At 45.9% G+C, this 15,508-nt stretch overlaps 1 protein-coding gene across 18 annotated transcripts in view; it reads right to left on the reverse strand.

Moving 5' to 3' along the window:
- The window catches only part of CACNA1A (calcium voltage-gated channel subunit alpha1 A), a 2,932,691-nt gene that overhangs the window by 1,212,530 nt on the left and 1,704,653 nt on the right, over nucleotides 1-15,508 (reverse strand). The gene's annotated exons all lie outside the window — the stretch shown is intronic.

The following is a 15,508-nucleotide window of genomic DNA, read 5'->3' on the forward strand; positions in this document are numbered from 1 at the left end:
TACCATCTCATCTATACAAACCCACATTGGAAGAATGGACAGCCGGATGGCTGAGATAGAAACAAGGGTTGTCACTACCGAGGATGACCTGGGTTCCCTTCGCGCAGCTGTGACCACTCTCACCAGTCGGGTTTCGGTGGTGGAGAAGAAAAACGACGACCTCGAATCCCGCTCTAGGCGGAATAACCTCTGCATTTTCGGCATACCCGAGGACAACATCAAGGAGCCCATGGAGGATTACGTGGAATGCATCCTTTTAACACTCCTTGACAACCCTAAGCTCTCTGCACAATTTGTAGTGGAAAGGGCACACCGCTCCCTGGCCACGAAGCCCAGACCTGGGGCGCCACCTCGTCCCTGGCAGTGAAAAAGAGACTGTGACTTCGGAGTCAAATACTCCATGCTCTTTCCCGCAAAGTTAAGGATCGAACATTCCAACCAGACATTCTTCTTTACTATTCCAGAGGAGGCCTCAAAGTTTATAGACAAATACTTTCTGGGTTGATCCAGTCATTGTTACTATGAGATCCATACTCTCTGTGATCATTGTTATACCTAAGCCACTTATGGGACCACCGTAGGCTGATCCCTCTATGATGGCCACTCTTCTAATAACGTTCATTGGTTGCTGGTTTGGTTCATGTTGCTCCATCAATCCTCCGCAATTGTGGCACTGTTCGCCACACAGACTCATTTTGTTTAGAGATATACGACATCCTGATAGGTCCCTAGTCTGGTGACTAACCTATATTTACTCCCTGGTCCCCTGGGGTCAGACCCTGGGGACCTGGATACGCCCTCGGCTGCTCTGGGTCTACATCACGTCCCTGAGGCGGTGCCTCAAGGTCCACGGCCACAGTCCTTTGGTTCCACTTGCCCTCTCCCTCTCTGGCCACGCCCCTCTGCATTCCGTGCCTACTTTCAACACTCTGGTTAATGTTGTTATATTGCATAATCTCCTCTCGCTCTCCCCGGTCCGGTGCACCATCGCCCGGCTAGCTAACAGACCCCCAGGCGTAGATGCCTAGAAAGTAGTGGTTGTTATGGTTCTGTTTGGGTTTCGTCCCTCTGATTGGGGGATGGATGTGGGTGGGGGGGTGGTACGTTATGGTTAAAAAAGTCTTGACGTCCGCCAGAGGCGCCGCATGCGCCATAGCAGTACATTTTGAACACATAGATAGGAGTTCACATGCATCCAGATCGACTAACTTCCTTTCGCCGGGAACCCTCTTTGCAAAAAAACAATCAATACTTTCATATGAATGGCTAATACTGACCTTACCTTCATGAGTTGGAACATCCGGGGGTTGGGTAATTACAAAAAGATGCAGCAGATACAGCTGCATGTTGAATGCCAAGGAGTTAAAATGTTATGCCTACAAGAAACTCATGCTCGCTCTGAGCAATGTGAACGCTTTGCTAAGCAATGGAGGCTCCAGAGGTACTATACCAACTATTCCACTCAAAGCCGTGGCACTCTTACCATAATACATAAGAGCTTGAAGTTTACATGTCACCACTAGCACATAGATCCTCTCGGTAGATATGTATTGATCGTTGGCAAACTGCAACACCAGGAAATAGCCATCTTGAATATATATGGCCCCAATGTCGACGCCCCCGACGTCTATCTACACTTAGCCTCTCTATTGGAGGGCTACCCCCCTGTTCCGATTCTGTGGGGAGGCGATTTTAACACAATATTGGATGTCACCCTAGATAGGTCGGGCTCTAGGCCTCACCAACTGTCCAGAGCAGCCTACACTATCCTTAAAACGCTCCCGCGTTTGGCACTGGTGGATGCCTGGCGTCTAATGCACCCTGATTCCCGTACGTAATTCTTTTATTCCTCAGTTCACAATTCGCACTCTAGAATAGACAGATGGCTCATAACAGACATGCTGGTCAGATGCCTTTCACACTTGGCCATCCTTCCCAGGACGCTATCAGACCATTCACCAGTATTCATTTCTCTAAACTGGGGCCTTGATGCAGATAAAACTAGCCAATGGAGGATGAGCCCTCAGTCGCTTCTCGACCAGGTCTTTGCGACCGAACTCGAATCCTCTATCGAAGAATTTTTTGAGATCAACACAAATTCTGTATCAAAGCAAGCTGTCCTCTGGGAATCCTTCAAGGCATACACTACAGGAATCGCCATCTCCAAAAGTTGCGGCATCCTGAAGGGAATTCAAGCAGATATTGCTACTAGCGAATCAACCCTGGCCAACCTTCAGTCCCAATATGCCCCAGATCACTCCCCAACCACGCTGGCGGAGCTGGGCTCAGACCTGAACAGGTTTCGTGCCCTTGCCGAACGCGAGGTGAAATTCCTGGATTCCCCACAGTCGGTGAGGAAATACGGTGAGGGAGAGCGGCCGGGCCGGATGCTAGCTCGGCTGCTACGACGTGAACTCGGAGCTCACAATATCCCGGCCATAGTGCGACCTGGCTCACTTGCCACCTCCCCACAGGATATTAACTCTGAGTTTCTGTCGTTCTACACCTCCCTATACTCTGAAATCGAAGGTCCCCAGGTTCCAGAAATGGACTCCTACTTAGAGAATGTTCCCCTATCAGTCCTGTCTGCTGATGCCAGCATCTTCCTAGAGAGGCCCTTCACCCCTGAGGAACTCACTGAGACTATTGAGTCGCTGGCATCGGGGAAGGCCCCTGACCGGATGGGCTCCCCATGGATTTTTATAAACAATACAAATCTCATCTGGCCCCACACTTACTGGCCCTATGGGTGGATTCATGCAAAAGGGGTATCCTTCCTCCTTCTCTCTGGAGGCACTGATAACAGTACTCCTCAAACCAGGTAAGCCGCCTACTCAGTGCGGCTCATACCGACCACTCTCATTGATTAACAGTGATGTTAAAATATACGCTAAGTTACTAGCCAACCGCCTAGCACCGTACATGCCTCACATCATTCACCCAGACCAGGCGGGATTTGTCCCGGGTAGGTCCACATCCCTGAACTTACGAAGACTCTTCAATTTGATCAGCAGGATCAGCCCGGCCACACAGGCAGTGGCAGCCACTCTAGACATGTAGAAGGCATTTGACTCGGTCTCGTGGAAATACCTATGGCGAGTTCTCGAGAAATGCAAGTTCGGCCCTAACTTCCGAGCCTGGATAAGGCTACTTTATACCGCTCCATCAGCCACAGTCCGCACTGAGGACAGGTGCTCTACTCCCTTCCAGATATCCATAGGTACGCGACAGGGATGCCCCTTCTCCCCGCTCATTTTCGCCATAGCCATAGAACCCTTCGCTGACATGGTCCGCCAGTCACACTCGCATAGGGGAATCCGCCTAGCCGGCCAATCCGATATAATTTCCCTCTACGCCGACGATGCCCTTCTATACATCCGTTCTCCTGAAACCAACCTTGCCCCTATACTAGCAGATGTTGCCCGTTTTGGAGACATATCTGGTTTGAAAGTAAACTGTTCCAAATCTGCTTTATTTCCCCTCACCGACTCCACGCAACCCCCATTGGACTTGTGTGGATTCATCTGGTCTCCATCCAGTATAACTTACCTGGGGTAGTGGTCTCCCGTCACACGGCGAAGCTCTGCGAGGACAATTACCAATATTACCTAACTAACCTGGCTACAAAAGCCTCCGGCTGGACCAGGCTCCCCATATCACTAGCAGGTAGAATTGGAATTCTAAAAATGGTGGTATTACCTCAACTTCTTTACCGTTTCACCAATCTGCCTATATGGCCCGGTGATGCATTCTTTAAAACACTACGCAGCATAAGCAACACCTTCCTTTGGCATTCTGGTGAAGTCCGCCTCAAACTGTCTACGCTGTCCACCCCCAAGGAACTGGGTGGGTTCAGCGCCCCAGATTTTGCCAGATACGGGGTGGTAGCCCAATCTCAGTTCGCCGCTCATTGGTTTAACACTACTGATCCCTCCCTCATGTTCGGCTAGAGAAACTAATGGTTTGTGACCGAGTGATTGGCTCCCTGATCCTTAAACCAATCCATCCTGACTCGGATTCCGCAGACCCCATGGCTAGCACATCCTTAGCATTGACCAAACTCTGGCCAATGGTCGACACGCCTCACCCTTTCCATGGGGACCTGCCACTATGGAACTTCTTCCCGGGTGTCCCACATATTCCGCAATCAGTAGTATCCCGCTGGACGGATGCCGGCTTCCTGACACTACGTGATGCCTACGAGCAGGGCAACTTTGTTGAGTGGCCTGACATCCCTCTCTCCCTCAAGCGCCGGCCCTCAGTGTGGCTACAATACTCCTCACTCCGGAGGAATCTCAAATCCAGATACCCCGATTTCCCCACTCTACCTTGACAAGCCTATAATTGCGGAGCTCTGCTCCTTCTACTCCTTCAGGGGTAAGGTGTCGAGACTCTACTCCTTATTACAGACTAGAGCAGCCCCCTCCTTCACCAAACTGAAACGCAAGTGGGAGGAAGATCTCGGGGTCAAGCTCACTGACGAAAGATGGTCCCGAATGTGTGCCAGCACCCATGGCGTGTCTTATAACACTAAATTTAAATTAATTCAATTCAAGGTGCTACACAGATACCATCATACACCGATGAGACTACACTGCATGTTCTGTAGCGTTCCTCCCAATTGCCCTAGGTGCGGTACGGATCAAGCTTCCTACATCCACATGCTATGGTATTGTCCTCGCCTGACCCGATTCTGGTCTGACATCTCTTCCACACTCTCAGACATGTTGGAACACACTATTGCCCCACCCTGCTGCACTGCCTCTTCCATGATCTCCCTCAGCTGACCCGTGACTCTAGGAAATTAGCAGGTCTGTGCATGCCGTTGGCAGTCTGCTGCATATTGATGTGCTGGCTCCGTCCTGGGGCCCCTACCTACACACAGTGGCTTAGGACAATTACTTGGGCTCATGACACTGAGGAGTCCTGGAGCGTAATGCAACACCCACGCTCAAGGCCAAGAGACATCTGGCGGAAGTTCTGGGACTACATGGCTGCCATGGCCTCACCGTCAAACTCTATCTCATCCTCCCCTGATTGTTCCCCGTGAATATTGTTCCCCTCGATGCTGCTGTTAATACTTTGTTTACTTCCTCATTCCCCTGTTTGTTTCAGATGACTCATGGTACACTGCTGAATATGTATACTGCTTGGTTGTTTGCTGCGGGGGGCATGTGGCTCCCTTTTCTCTGGTGTGTTGTCAAGACAAATAAATAAAAGTTTAAATAAATAAATACATTTTAAAAAAGAAAGGGATGTGAGCAGTCAAGCACGGGTAGGGCTGTGCCTGTCCCTGAAGGACGATGTCTTGGGAGCCAGATGCCAAAGTAGGCCAACCCAGATTTAGAGCACTAGCTCCCCCAGGGTAATGGTCACTCTGTTTGAACTGCCAGATGCCCACAAGCAGCGCACCTAAATCCCTCACAATATGACTGATTGGTGTGGGCCTGGAGGAGCCTAGGTGATGGCCCGGGGAGGGGGGAACTGTCAAGGGGGGAGCACGGAGCAGGATGTCCTGTGATTTGTACTATGTGGTGCACAGGGTGGTGCCAACACATCTAGCTATGTGCAGGGAGACATGGCAGTGGTGCATGCGTGTTTGGGATCAGAAAAAGTGCCTCTCATTCAGAGGGTCAATTTGACCTTGAGAATATCCACTGAGCTCATGTCAATTACCAGGTGCACATCATGTGAAGTGTCCATGGGTAGAAAAACATTCTTAAATGGGCCAACAATCATGTTACTAGAACCCAAGGTGGCAATGCCGAAGACTATGTGGAAGGGGACTGGCATAGAGTAACTGCAACCAATCATCTGATGTCCAATACGGAGCAGGTGGCATGCACATAGGGGAAAGCCAATGACATTGGAAAATGAGTACTCTGAGATGGACATTGTATCAAAAGATGACGCAGTTAACTGAAGTATAGTTCAAAAACCTTTCTTTTACGGTTCAGGATGGAGTAACGCCTAACTTCATCTATCTCTAAGGTGTGTATCTAAAAGAAAACTAAAGGAAAGTCTAAGTTTGTCAGTCCAAAGAAAAATACTGTCTGTGTCACAACCTATGCTGGTCCTTACTTCTATACAATAACAATGTGTAGGGAATGTCCATAGCTTAATCAACTAAGAAGTGTTCAAAAGTAAAACAACTTGTCATTGGAGCTCTTCTCTAGCTCCCCTCCCCAAGTTCAAGATACTCGGATTCACAAAAGTTCCAAAGATTTCTCAGGATTCACTCATCACAAGTTCACCGTACCAATTACTTGGGCTTATCTGGGTTCCCTTTTCCCAACCTCAAAGCCCTCTGGTTCATGCTCTTCAATACGAGACTTGTCCTTGGCCTCACGCCCAGGGATCGTATATCTCCAGCACTGAAATCTCTTCATTGGCTCCCAATGGCGTCAAGGATCAAGTTCAAGACCCTCTGCAGGAGCCTGGGACCTCAATGCCTCCAACTCTCTCTACCCAAATATGTTCCTACTCGAGCTCTTCGCTCCTACACCTTCAACTCCTTGAGGGTCGGTCGCTTCCCCAAGGAACGAGTTGGGGCCAGATCTCTTTCTTCGGCTGGTGCCTCCTTCTGGAACAGCCCCTCTGCCTCTCTGAAACTTGAGCAGAACAATCTCTAGTTCTGGAAGTACCTCAAGACCTTCCTCTTTGCTTCTACCTTCTCTCTTCCTCTCCCCTGCCTGTCCTGCTGCAAACCCTAACACTCGCACTTGACTCCTGTTGGCTGCACTACTTGTTGTTTCCCGTTTCCTTGTGCTGCACTTGTCCATCCTCACACTTCCCCCATCCCCATTCCCCTACCCTTGCGTGATCCGAATTTCACTAGGCCTAGTAGGATCATTGTTTTTGTCCTTCCTCTGTTTCCCCTCCCTTGCCTTGTTGCGCCTTGAAACACCTGTGTATAGGCGCATTATAAATGCCATATCATATCGTATCAGTGGGTTTCTCAGGATTCCCCTGCCCAAGTTCAAACTCTTTTGTTTTCAGACCAATGTTAACTTGTAAAGTTCCACTTTTCAAAACACAAGAGTTCACCTTGCTTCTGTAGGGGTTTCCTTTCCCATATTCAATGGAACACAAAAGGTGAACTTTTTAAGACAAAGTTCAACTTGTTTCCTTAGGCATTCCCTTCCCCATATTCAATGACTCCTTTTGGTTTATTCAATTTCAACTTGCCACACAGTTCACTTATTCAATGGGGTATCCCCTGGTTTGGTGCAGTTGTCAGACCCCGCAGTCATCCCATTGCAGGTCAAGTAACCATGTGCCCTGGGCTTTAGCTGTGCCCTCTTGTTAAAGTTCATTAGCCAAAATAAGATTCTCTTTTAACATTCACGTTCTTTATACATTACTGTTTCTTCATATTTTCTATGCCAGGTTTCTGTGGTTCTCCTGGGTCACTCCCTTGCCTGGCAAACTTCCCAGTATATATTTCTTTATGGTGGGGTCTCTGCAGCCCTCCTGGTTCACTCTCCTGCCTGGAGGCCACCCCAATGCTTAATTATTCTTTAAAGATTTTCTTGGGGATTTTCGCTCGCTCTTCATCTCGTCGCATAGCTCCCCTTTGCTCTCAATGCCTTTTTGCTCACACTTCACAAAGCTCCCCTTTTTCTAAAGGTCTTCCCTCTTGACACAGACGCTGTTTACTTTAAAGTACATTTCACATAGAGACATTCGAAAATGTTCCTTCCCTTCTTTGAAGGAACGCAACCACTCCAATATGCTCTATACTTTAAAACTGGATGGAATAGAGGTTCTTTCTCTGGCACTCGCAATCAAAGTCACACAGGGTTTACAACTCCTCACACTCAACAGCTCCCATTTGAAGACTTTCCTTTCTATTGAGCTTGCCACAAACTTCGTGAAATGCCTCTAGGGGTTCTTCCTCTACCCCTCAGGCACTCCAGCACTATCACAGTGCCCCAGGAGGGAAAGCACTCCTCTTGGTGGGAGAAGAATGGCCCCTTAGCTGGCCTCCTTCCTCTGCCTCGCCTCTGTCCTGAGGAGCTCCAGCTCCTAAGCCACACCTGCCAGGACCAACAGCCTTCCTGGTCCCCAGGGTGTGGGCACTTTACAGGCTGAACCACTGCACACAACTCCTACCCTCAGAGTCTAGCCTCCTTTCAAATTCTCTTCTGGCTTCACTACCACATCTGCTTCTATCACTGCCAGGAATGCTACTGCTGTTGCTGTTTTCTCCCTCCTTTTCAATCACCTGTGACTGATCACTGGGTTGCTCAATTGCCTGACCTTGCTTGGCCTTGTTATTGGGACATCTCCATTCAGTATGCTGATGTGCCTCTGTTTGCATCTTCTTCGTCCCAGTACCATAGTGGTGTTTCACGTAGGAAGTATGTATTCCTCCTGACCCCCTCTTCTTTGTCACAGCACTATAGTGGTGTTTTCCAAAGGCAGTATGCATTACTCTTGGCACCCTCTTCTTTTTCACAGTACTTTGGGGGACCTCAGGGAAAACAATGGGATATGACCGTTTCTCCGTCAACTGAGAGGCGGCCCTATGGGAGGTAAATGAGAGAATGCTCTCAGAATTCTCACAGCACCATATATTGTTTCTGTCATGGATGACAACACTATCCGTTATAATGTGCTGGTTGCTGTGAACTAACCAGTGCGCTGAGTAGCAGTTGGGATTAAATGCCCCTACCAACACGCTTTTTTTTCTATATGAGAAATACAACTTTGTTATCCTTGTGAGCGGTTCACCATGCCCTTTTCTTTAGACAATTGTTTTTTACAAAATACCCAGATTGATCGGGAAAAGAAATTGAATGGTACATTTGACCAATTTCGGCCAGTACCATTCGATCGCTGCCGAAAATACAGAACATGGAGAGTGGGGGTGACCCCCGCTCTCCATGTTTGGTATTTTCAGCTTCAGGGGCTGAAGGTGTGTCCCCGGGCTTCCTCAACATTGGAGGGGGGGGACTTAAAAAAATGGGACCCTGCAGCCGTCAGATCCGGCCCGCGTTAGAGGGAAGGAACTAACGCTGCTGGGTACAGGAGAGGCGGTGGACAGAGAAAAGTTATGTGGGAGGGTTGTGGGTGTACTGGCGGTTTGGGGCAACATGTTTTCTTTTTTTAACCGAGGTAAAAACGTATAATCAATTCTCCAACAGGTTCAGTACTAAACCTAATTTGGGAGGCCTACTTACCATGGGCTGCTAAGATGCGAGGGAGCAACATGACCAGAATTCATGAAACAGCAGAGATATGGTTAAGGAGGGCTACAGATGATCTCTTGGGCAAACCATTACGAGCCTACAAGTCGACCCTAAAAATGAAAATTGCGGAACACTGGGCTGAACAAGCCCTGGTGGATTTGGGAGCAAAGAACAGTTCGGCAGAGCGTGTATGGTATGTCCAATTAAGATCTCAACCTGCTATCTACATACAATACTTCCTGGGACATGTCCTTATTAGGGACTACCTAACGATTAAGTGCAATGTTGTAAGATCTAGGGAAGTAGAGGGTGCATGGTACTTGATTCCGAGAGCTTTGAGGGTTTGCCGTCTGTGTGGGGAGGATGAAATAAAAGACAACCAAATATCTGGTATGTCACTGTTCTGCATTAGCAGGGCTGAGAAGAGAAGTAGTCCTAGCTATTGGCAGGGAAACATTTCCATAGTAAGAAGAACAATGGAACAGATTCATGATCAGTAATGATCATGCATGCATAGTGTTTTTCTGTGTTTCATTGAGAAACATTTGGAAAATACTAGACATCTTAACATAAAGTGAGAGCTACTGAGTGATGGACATAGATATCTCAGTTGGGATCTAACACTTGAGTATCATTTTAATTGTGATAAAATTGATGTTTTTTTGTTGTTCCTTTCTGAAAAGTTGAATAACTGTAACACAATAAAAAAAAAACATATTTGCTGCAAAAATTGTCAATTCCACTGTGAATCTTTTTATCGAAATCTGTTATTACTTGTCCGGTTGTTGGTGGTCCGCCCTACAAAAGCAGCATATAAAAGTAAGTAGTCAGCTCCGATATAACTCCAGATTGCTATATAGTATTGTCAGAGTAACTCCCCTAGGAGTAAGGGTGGCTTGGGGACAACAGTGAAGCTATCTTAAGGAGACAGGCAAAGTATAAAAGAAATGTATTGTGTTTTTACATTGTAGTTAAGTAAAAAGTAAGATTTAATTTCCATGATGCCCAATGCATTTTTGTATTGAGAAGTGCAGTGCAAAGCTGACAGCAACTTGTGCAACTTAAATGCAGATTGTTTCAGTTGATTTATACCAAATGAAAACTGAATCAGTGTATCCTACTGGCATAGTTTTCGATTTGGCCTATGGTGCAGTTATCAAGCTCCACCACCTGATCAAATGAATGTGTTGCCGGTGGGAGATTTAGTCACAAAGTGTTGTGGGTGAGAGGTAGATCAGAGGACTTATTTCTAGTCATTGAAAATCATGCAACGGTAAAACTCATGCAACCTTGTCTTTTAAAATGCACAGGTGTACTCATGTGTGAAGTGAAAGGGTAGGGATACTTGCACCTATTTAATCAAGTAAGAAATATTTTTTGTTTTCGAGTAAATATGTGTATATAAATATCATTTGTCCAAGTAACTTTTCTCTGATGCCATACTTGTTTAGATATTGGAGAAAATCAAGCGTTATTTGAAGAATTCTGCAATGGTTGATAAAAATGCTATATAAATACATGTGAACTGTCTGATAAGCAGCAATATTATATTGAAGTATATTGTGTTGCTTAGATAGGAACAATCATAGAAGGAGTGACAGTGTATGTGTGTATTCATAATAGTGAGATTTAAGCAGGCAGGTCCCTTTCATTTTTGTAGATCAGTTGCCTGTGGTTGAGATTTATGCCGGCATGGCAATTTTGTTTATATTTATAAACTGTCTGTGATTGAGTAACATTGTGGTGACTTCCCTGGCGTAAACCTGGAGACCACCTTTGTTTGAATTTCACTTTCACTTCCTTAAATAAATGTGTGTTTTCGTACAACTACCTGTTTATTTCCCAACAGTGGGCAGAGACAGCCTGAGCAGGGGACATGAGATCAGTCATGTCACACTAATGAGAGCCTATTCTTTAAATCAAAAATATATCTTACAAGTGGTTGTGGGTGGAGCTGAAGAGGACCATGAGCAAAGAGTATCCTTACTCGTGTTTGCTGTTGGTTTAAAGGATCTACGCTAAAATAACAAGAAACAAACAACGAAAATGAAAATACTGATTTCTTTTAAAGTGAATTTCGAAAAGAAAATCCTTTCTCCCCCCACATTCTTTCTAAATGTAATGCAGCGGCAGACTCCTGTTAGGGAGAATTCTCATTTCTGTGCTAATTCCCTTCAATCTGAGACCCTGAGCTCTTTTTCTGGAATTTAGGATTTTTTTAATTTTAACCCTGGGGTAAGTGAGACCTTTTTCTCACTCAGTCATGTATTTTGACCTGTTTTTGGATTCTGACAAACTCCATAGGCATCTACTTTTTGTATGGTGACTCAGAGCACCTTCAGTGCAGTATCACACAGAAATCCTTTAGATTTCACATAAGATTTAAATACCTGTTCTTGTGTGAATTACTGCTCCCAAGAATAGTAAAGTGAAATTGACTTTACTTACCTTTTCTCTTTGTGGTTCCAGCACACACCATTTTATGTGGAGTGCTGGGGAGTTACCTAGTAGCCCCCTATCCTACATTCTCATGTAACATTTTGTATGTTACTCTCACTACTTTAAATGGTTGGTGGCAGTGGTTTTATTTTCCTACCATTGTGCTTTTTGTACTGCAGGCTGAATCCTCAGCTGCAGTATAGCACTCATGGGTGACCATTTTGTCAAAATGGCCCGGTCTTCTTTTTTCACCATTTTCTGTTTGTGAGGTCTTTCCTGGGTTTTACTCTGCGCGCCAAGCCAGGTTTGAGCCCTTTCTTCGTTTTGCCTTTAGGCAAGCTTCAGTCCTGAAACCCGCCTCTGGCTCCAGTGTGTCTGGTAGGAAGGATGTGAGAGAGGTTCCAGAAATGCCCCTGTCCTTTGTCTCTAGGAGTGCATGAATGCAACCAGTCCTGATTGGCTGGCTGGCATGCTGTTTGAGAAACGGCCAAGCATGTGCATGAATGGAAGAAACCTGCTTTAAAGGGAAGGATTTTGGGACTAGAGTCAGAGTCGACCACTGGGAGAAACACCTGATGAAGAAACCGTGAACAAAGCTTGCTGCATCCTTCTGGACCTTTGAATTGTCCGGTGAAGCCCTGCTGCTGTGCTGAAACTCCTTTTCCGGACCAACAAGAGAAGCTCCGGGAGGGACGACTTCTTCCCTTGGGTTAGTGGGACCAACTAACCGAGAGACGAACTCCACTGGACCATCTTCCCTGACTGGCTGTACTTCTTTGCTGCTGCAAGAACCGAGTGCCAGGGGTTGAGAAATCTGTAGTCGAGTGCAAAGTCTGCAATCCGGCCAGAAGCTCCAGGAGTCTCCTAAGGACCCTCCAGAAGCAGGACGACAAGGACGAAAAGAGTGAAGGAAGCCCAACCGGTATCCAAGATACGCAATGGTGCTGTTTGACGCGTGCTGAAACCGCGAAGTGCCACTGATCTGAAAAGAGCCCATAGCTGCCGACGACCTCCAAACTGCTGCCACAGGAGCCCTCCAGACGTCCTCCCTCTTGTCCCCACAACTGAGGCGCAGGAACCCGGGATCTGCATCGTTGCCACAGGACAGAATCCTGCTTGACCACTCTCCTTCAAACCAGAGGTACTGTTTAGACTGTGTGTATTTACCTCAGTGTCTTTACCTGTGCTCTTCTCAGTTGAGACTTGCATTGGCGACTTTAGTTGGAGATTACAACTCTGCTTTTCACAAGTGTAACAGCTTGTGACCCTACAACTAATTTCTACAAAACTCTCTAACTTTGTGCAAGACTCCCCAGACTGTGCTCCAATTGACTTTGGTTGTCCAGGCTCCCTGCAGAATCTTCTAGCCCATTTACTTTGATATTTCTGTCCCTCATAGGTGGTAACTTGTTTTAGACAGTTATTGCTGGGAAAGGCTTGTCTAGACTTCATAGAAAGATTTAAGTATACTCACATGCCCATAGAACCTGTTTAACCTTTTCCATCCTTTAACCTTTCCTTTCTGCAACCTCAGAATCTGCAAAGTATAACTGGTGATATATAAATGTCATTACTGTCCTTGTGAATGAAGACTCCTCCGGCTGTAGGTAGTGTGTAAAAAGCATATCCAAAGAGTATCCAGTAACTTGTGCTGATTCTGGAAAAGTAATTTAAAGCATATTTGATTGTTACATATCTTGCCATTTTTAAAGAACGCTTATTTAAAAATTGATGTTAAATAAATAACTATTTATAACTGTAACCTTGAATGTAAGTGTTACTTGGCTACTTGTATTTGCGTATTTCATTGCTACAGCCTGGCTGCTCAGTCGCACTGCCAACTTGTGTAGTACAGACCTATACCAAAAGATGGGTTACCTAATACCAAGCAGATAAGTGTTGTGTAGTCTCACACAGTGTTACTACATCAGTTCTTACCTATCAACCCCCCACAGTCGCTCCCTACAAATACCCCACATTCAGTTATTCCATAACCCAACTCCCTATCTATTTATTTTTTATTAAAAAGCAGAAATATTGAAAAATGCAAATTAAAAAATATGATGTTTTCAACCTTGTTATTTTCCAATTCGTTTTTTTTTTTCAGGCGATACTGATTTAAAGGGTACAGTCACCTTCATTCTTGGTTTGTCACATGACATTTGGGGCTTTGTAGAGTGGTCTATCACTGACCCCCTTTTTGTTTGATAGTGTTCTCCTGAGTGTGTGTGAATGTGTTGTTCCTTGATGGATCATGCTGTTTTGTAGAAGAGCTTCTGAAAGATGCAGATAGAGTTCTAACTGAATCATTACCAGATGATACCACAACACCTTCACTAAGAGTCTCCTGAGATGATTCTCAAGAGGTTTTTGCGGGGAAACACCCAACACATATTATCCTCCTCCGGGCATTAGAAGGATGAAGGCAATATATCCAATCCTTGTTATGATCTTTTGGGGAAAATGTTTATCTACCCACAAGTTTTGCAGTTATTAAAAAATCACTTTTTCATATTATAATGAGTTGGATCTTCCACAGGACCTGGCATAATCAACTTGTTTCACTCGTCTGAAAAGAAAGGCCAACATAAAACTCTCAAGAGGCTGAAAGTGTGGAGTGAACGTCAGTTGAAGGAGAAATCCTTCAAAAATGAGTATAATTTGGAAAAATAAATCTAAACAGTAGAGTGATGTACTCTAACACAGTTAGAGGGTCCTCTGGTGAGGAACTTAGGCTAGCTTCCTCATTGGTGGACCAAAAGGCTTACTTGCTGGTTATTGCTGTTATATTGGTGAATATATTAACAGAGAATTATTCTATGTACGTGAATCTATAAAAGATCACATTCTTGAGAATTCCAGGGATGCCACAATCTTCTCAAAGAAGTCCCCTCCTATTTTTCCACAGTCTGGGCAAGCGTAGGCCAACATGAGGATGTTGCCGGTGATGGGAACATTGGGCACCTTGACAGCCTTATTTTGAATTAGCTCCAGTGTTCCGGTAATGAGTAAAGTAATGTCCGGATAATTGTAGAGCGCAAACTATGGCCCGAGGACATCAAGGCGCTAGCAATCACTGATAGGAGAAGGAAAGCTTCTCAAAAGTCAGAACTCAAAAGGGATGTGTTTTCAATTTCTTTCGAAACTGAAGTCAACAGTATCACAAAGGTACATTGGGAGAGAGATCCACATAGTGGGAGCCAGAACCGAAAAAGATTGTCCTCCCACTCGTGCCCTATGATGACTCAGAATTTTAAGCAGAACTTGCGTAGAGGAACAGAGAGATCTGTCCGGTTTACATAGAGTTAGTTTAGAGCAGAGATATTCTGCACCAGTACCACAAATGGTGAGGTGCACCAGACATAATATTTTAAACATAATCCGGCTACCAATCGGAAGCCAGTGCAGCTGGCGAAGCATATACTAAGAGTGACAGAGCCTCTGGGCTCCGAGGGCCAGTCGAATTGTCGAGTTCTGTAGAATCTTCTGGCGCTGAAGCAGGACAGCAGGGTGGCCACAGTAGATGCCATTGCAATAGTCAATGGAACCCATGATCGGGGAGGTAACAACCTTGATCCAGGCATCGGTAGGAAGAAAAGGAAAAATGTTTCTGAACACTTTCAGCTCGACAAAGCCCATCTGGCACACAGAGGATATTTGGGTCTCTTCAGATCCAGAAGCAAAGGTTTCACCCCCTAAGCTTTTAAATGCTTGCACAGGTTCAGGGCAAGGGCCCAAAGAGGCAGGCCAATAGTCGGCACTCCATGAGGCCCCAGTGGTAGGGTAATCCAACACTAGGACCTCGGTTTTGCCACCATTTAACTTTAGCCAATTCAAGGCCATCCATTCTCCAATGGAAGTATCCACTAGCTTTT

The sequence above is a fragment of the Ambystoma mexicanum genome, chromosome 3q (assembly GCF_040938575.1).
Source record: "Ambystoma mexicanum isolate Mex_15411 chromosome 3q, UKY_AmexF1_1, whole genome shotgun sequence".
In the NCBI taxonomy this organism is placed as follows: Eukaryota; Metazoa; Chordata; class Amphibia; order Caudata; family Ambystomatidae; genus Ambystoma; species Ambystoma mexicanum.